The sequence below is a fragment of the Triticum aestivum genome, chromosome 1D (genome assembly GCF_018294505.1).
Source record: "Triticum aestivum cultivar Chinese Spring chromosome 1D, IWGSC CS RefSeq v2.1, whole genome shotgun sequence".
Classification (NCBI taxonomy): domain Eukaryota; kingdom Viridiplantae; phylum Streptophyta; class Magnoliopsida; order Poales; family Poaceae; genus Triticum; species Triticum aestivum.
In genome coordinates this window covers 40,037,670-40,043,737 of record NC_057796.1, presented here as the reverse complement: position 1 = coordinate 40,043,737, position 6,068 = coordinate 40,037,670, and positions in this window count along the sequence as shown.

Here is a 6,068-nt window from a genome sequence, read left to right as displayed (position 1 = left end):
TAGTAGCGGCAAGAAGAATTGGCAAACTCAACGCCCACAACTGCTTTGTGTTCTACTCGTGCATAGTAACTACGCATAGGCCTGGCTCATGATGCCACTGTTGGGAATCGTAGCATAATTTTAAAATTTTCCTACGCTCACCAAGATGCATCTATGGAGTATACTAGCAACGAGGGGAAAGGAGTGCATCTACATACCCTTGTAGATCGCGAGCGGAAGCGTTCCAATGAACGTGGATGACGGAGTCGTACTCGCCGTGATCCAAATCACCGATGACCGAGTGCCGAACGGACGGCACCTCCGCGTTCAAAACACGTACGGTGCAACGACGTCTCCTCCTTCTTGATCCAGCAAGGGGGAAGGAGAGGTTGATGGAGATCCAATAGCACGACGGCGTGGTGGTGGATGTAGCGGGTCTCCGGCAGGGCTTCGCCAAGCTTCTGCGAGAGAGAGAGAGAGGTGTTGCAGGGGAGGAGGGAGGCGCCCAAGGCTGTGGGTTGCTGCCCTCCCTCCCCCCTTTATATAGGCCCCCTTGGGAGGGGGGGCCGGCCAAAACCCATCTAGGGTTGGGGGGCGGCGGCCAAGGGGTGGAAAGGGGTGCCTTGCCCCCCAAGGCAAGGGGGAAGCTCCCCCCTTAGGGTTCCCAACCCTAGGCGCATGGGGGGAGGCCCAAGGGGGGCGCCCCAGCCCACTAAGGGCTGGTTCCCTTCCACTTTCAGCCCACGGGGCCCTCCGGGACAGGTGGCCCCACCCGGTGGACCCCCGGGACCCTTCCGGTGGTCCCGGTACAATACCGGTAACCCCCGAAACTTTCCCGGTGGCCGAAACTTGACTTCCTATATATAATTCTTCACCTCCGGACCATTCCGGAACCTCTCGTGACGTCCGGGATCTCATCCGGGACTCCGAACAACTTTCGGGTTTCCGCATACATATATCTCTACAACCCTAGCGTCACCGGACCTTAAGTGTGTAGACCCTACGGGTTCGGGAGACATGCAGACATGACCGAGACGCCTCTCCGGTCAATAACCAACAGCGGGATCTGGATACCCATGTTGGCTCCCACATGTTCCACGATGATCTCATCGGATGAACCACGGTGTCGAGGATTCAATCAATCCGTATGCAATTCCCTTTGTCAATCGGTATGTTACTTGCCCGAGATTCGATCGTCGGTATCCCAATACCTTGTTCAATCTCGTTACCGGCAAGTCTCTTTACTCGTACCGCAATGCATGATCCCGTGACTAACGCCTTAGTCACATTGAGCTCATTATGATGATGCATTACCGAGTGGGCCCAGAGATACCTCTCCGTCACACGGAGTGACAAATCCCAGTCTCGATCCGTGCCAACCCAACAGACACTTTCGGAGATACCCGTAATGCACCTTTATAGTCACCCAGTTACGTTGTGACGTTTGGCACACCCAAAGCACTCCTACGGTATCCGGGAGTTGCACAATCTCATGGTCTAAGGAAAAGATACTTGACATTGGAAAAGCTCTAGCAAACGAAACTACACGATCTTTTATGCTATGCTTAGGATTGGGTCTTGTCCATCACATCATTCTCCTAATGATCTGATCCCGTTATCAATGACATCCAATGTCCATAGTCAGGAAACCATGACTATCTGTTGATCAACGAGCTAGTCAACTAGAGGCTTACTAGGGACAGGTTGTGGTCTATGTATTCACACATGTATTACGATTTCCAGACAATACAATTATAGCATGAATAATAGAAAATTACCATGAACAAAGAAATATAATAATAACCATTTATTATTGCCTCTAGGGCATATTTCCAACAATGAACGCAAAGTTCAAGGTCGACTCCCACTTCTTCAATGCATAACCTTTCATTCACTTCTCGCGTTTGATGAAGTTGCAGTGTTGAAAAATTTTATCTAGTAAAATACCAGAAGAGTATGACTCATGAAAACTTTCGAGTTCACACATATTAAGGAAGGCATAGGTTCAAGCCATCGGGGCTTCTTAGAACATATACCACGAACTTCGGAGTAAATAATACAAGCTCGAAAGTAGAGTATGGTTCACAAAGCAGAGGATACAATTTACCAAAGGCATCATGTATCCGAGGAAAAGCTCACTAGCTTATTTAATATGGAGGACATTGTCGGATAAAATCCGACAAAAGGGTCTGGTGGTCCACAACGGATCTGATGTGAGCATCAGTACTCAACCAGAGGAAGAAAGAATGCAAGGAGATCAGACTATAGAAACAGCTGACTAGCTCAAAAGCTCAAATGCAAAGGAATTATGAATTCCAAGACAAGGGATCAGAAGCAATGCTCTGATTAGGGATGGATAAGTTGAATGGCCTTAGGGGTAGAATCGATGACGATTTGATTGGTCGAGATCCAGCTCATGTTAAAGATGTCTGAGCCGGAAGGATGAATTCTAGGATCTGATTGAGGATTGCGAGCATTCGCAACATATTGAATCAATGGACTCAAAAAGATAATGACAAAGGGTGCCAATAAGATTTCGAGGTTTATGGGATTAATCATAATGCTAGTAAGCAAGAATTTCAAGAGCAACAGGCTCCTGAAGATTTTCGGAAGATCGAATGATATTTTGAACACTTTTGTGAAATACTTGAATCAACTGGGGATGAGCGGATACTCGGTAAGTGCGAGAATTATCCGTAGGGGTATTCAGGTGACAAAGAACAGCAAGGCAGTAAGTTCAAGGATTCTCGGAACAACAGAGATAATTTCGGGGTATCTTGTAATAACAAGATCAACTGGGAAACATTGTATGAATGGCGAGTATATGCGGTTATCCATAGGAGTTTATCGATGAAAGGGAATTGCAAAAGCGATGAACACAAGTTCTCGGGTTATCAGCGGAGAGTATCTTCAGGGTCTTCACGTGCAGCAGACGATCATCAGTAATAAGGGGCTCTCCAGGTGAAAGTGATAATGAGATCCTAATGTTAGATTTAGCAAAATTCACTTAAACTGAATAGAAGAGAGATCAGATTCCCAGAGTATAGGCAGGGAGTAAAAGATCCTAATACCACCCAATGGCGACGTGGGCCCGTAAGACACACAGCCATGTTAGTAAAAGCTTTGCAATGTCTAGACTCGACTTCGGCCAAGGAGTGTGGAAAGGGGGATTCCTACAGGCAGTTGGCTCTGATACCAACTTGTGACGCCCCCGATTTGACCATACACTAATCATGCACGCAAATGTGTACGATCAAGATCAGGGACTCACGGGAAGATATCACAACACAACTCTAAAACATAAATAAGTCATACAAGCATCATAATACAAGCCGGGGGCCTCGAGGGCTCGAATACAAGTGCTCGATCATAGACGAGTCAACGGAAGCAATAATATCTGAGTACAGACATAAGTTAAACAAGTTTGCCTTAAGAAGGCTAGCACAAAAGTAGCAACGATCGAAAAGGCAAGGCCTCCTGCCTAGGACCTCCTAACTACTCCTCGAAGCCGAACTCCATGTAGAATCATCCTCGGGATCTCTAGCTCCTGGACTCCAGTATCTGGTTGCGATGATCCGGTATAGAAATGGGAAAAGAGGGAGAAAAGCAACCGTGAGTACTCATCCAAAGTACTCGCAAGCAAGGAGCTACACTACATATGCATGGGTATATGTGTAAAGGGGCATATCAGTGGACTGAACTGCAGAATGCCAGAATAAGAGGGGGATAGCTAGTCCTGTCGAAGACTACGCTTCTGGTCATCTCCATCTTGCAGCATGTAGAAGAGAGTAGATTGAAGTCCTCCAAGTAGCATCGCATAGCATAATCCTACCCGGCGATCCCCTCCTCGTCGCCCTGTTAGAGAGCGATCACCGGGTTGTATCTGGCACTTGGAAGGGTGTATTTTATTCAGTATCCGGTTCTAGTTGTCATAAGGTCAAGGTACAACTCCGGGTCGTCCTTTTTCCGAGGGACATAGCTATTCGAATAGATAAACTTCCCTGCAGGGGTGCACCACATAACCCAACATGCTCGATCCCATTTGGCCGGACACACTTTTCTGGGTCATGCCCGGCCTCGTAAGATCAACACGTCGCAGCCCCACCTAAGCACAACAGAGAGGTCAGCACGCCGGTCTAACCCTATGCGCGCAGGGGTCTGGGCCCATCGCCCTATGCAGACCTGCATGTTGCGTACGCGGCCGGAAGCAGACCTAGCCTAGTGGCGTTCCAGTCCAATCCGGCGCGCGCCACTCAGTCGCTGACGTCACGAAGGCTTCGGCTGATACCACGACGCCGGGATACCCATAACTACTCCCGCGTAGATGGTTGGTGCGTATAGACCAAATGGCCAGACTCAGATCAAATACCAAGAACTCGTTAAGCGTGTTATGTATCCGTGAACGCCGACCAGGGCCAGGCCCACCTCTCTCCTAGGTGGTCTCAACCTGCCCTGTCGCTCCGCCACAAAGTAACAGTCGGGGGCCGTCAGGAACCCAGGCCCACCTCTACCGGGGTGGAGCCACCTGTCCTTTCAGCCCCCTCATCAGAATCACTTGCGGGTACTCAACGATCCGACCCGACTTTAGTCACCACATGTGTCATGTATATAATGTATATAGTATATACCCGTGATCACCTCCCGAAGTGATCACGGCCCAGTAGTATAGCATGGCAGACGGACAAGAGTGTAGGGCCACTGATGGAACACTAGCATCCTATACTAAGCAGTAGGATAGCAGGTAAGGGTAACAACTGTAGCAACAATGACAGGCTATGCATCAGGATAGGATTAACGGAAAGCAGTAACATGCTACACTACTCTAATACAAGCAGTATAGAGAAGAATAGGCGATATCTGGTGATCAAGGGGGGGGCTTGCCTGGTTGCTCTGGCAAGAAGGGTTCGTCGTTGATGTAGTCGATCACAGGGGTACCGGCAGCGGTCTCAGGGTCTACCGGAAAGAAGTAACGGAGGGGGAACACAATAAATAACAGAGTAATCAAAGCATCACAAAGCGTAACATGGCAATACACGGTGCTAGAGGTGACCTAACGCAGTATCAGGTACTACTGAAGAAGGGGGCAAACATCCGGGAAAGTATTCCCAGTGTTTCGCGTTTTCGGACGGGCGGACCGGAGGCAAAATGTTGCATGTTCGCTATGCTAGGGACGTGTGGTGAACGAACGGACTGCGTATCCGGATTCGTCTCGTCGTTCTGAGCAACTTTCATATATAAAGTTTTTGGATCCGAGCTACGTTTAATTTTATATGAATTTTCAAAAGTTTAAAATAAATTCTGAAATTATTTTAATTATTTAATTTCGAATTAAATTGAACAAATGATAATTGTACACGGGAATTCCTACCCAGTGTGTAAGACAAGTGGGGCAGTGTACAAAGTTGACCCGGTCAACATTGACTAGTCAAAGTTAATAGTACGGGGTCCCACATGTTAGTGTCTTAATAATTTCTAAAGGATTTATCTAATCTAATTAGGTGGGACCCATTTGCCATATGCTAATAGGCTTAATTAGCATTAAATTAATACTACTAAACTAAACCTACTACTAGTAGTAAACAAGGGCTTGCCGTTCGTGCGAGAGACACAGCCAGCGCTGTGCTCACACACGCACACAACCACGGCGGCCAGAGTCGGCCGGCGCTAGGAGGCAGGAGGCTGGGAGCAACGACCGGCGGCTAGCGCAGGGAGCGGCGGCCGACGACGAGCGGCACGCGGACACCGGCGGCAGTGGCGCAGCAGGCGGGAGCAGCATCAGTAAGTAGCAGAGCAAGCAGCAGTAGTAAGCAGTCAAACGCAGCAGAGCTTCAGCGGCAGCAGCGGCAAGAGTTCGACGAAGGCGAGGCTGCGGCTTGAGTACGAGCACCGCGGGAGGTTCGAGCTGCGGTTTGGTCCTACGGCGAGCTGCGGTTTGGTCCTACCGCGGGAGATGGCGGCGCTACTACTAGCGGGCGAGTCCAAGGGGGATGGGTGATGGGGAAAGCAGAGCGGCGGCTCACCGAGTGGCACACGGCGGCCGGCGGGGGCTTAGGGGCTGCCGGGGCGACGAATTCGATGGAGCTCGCCGG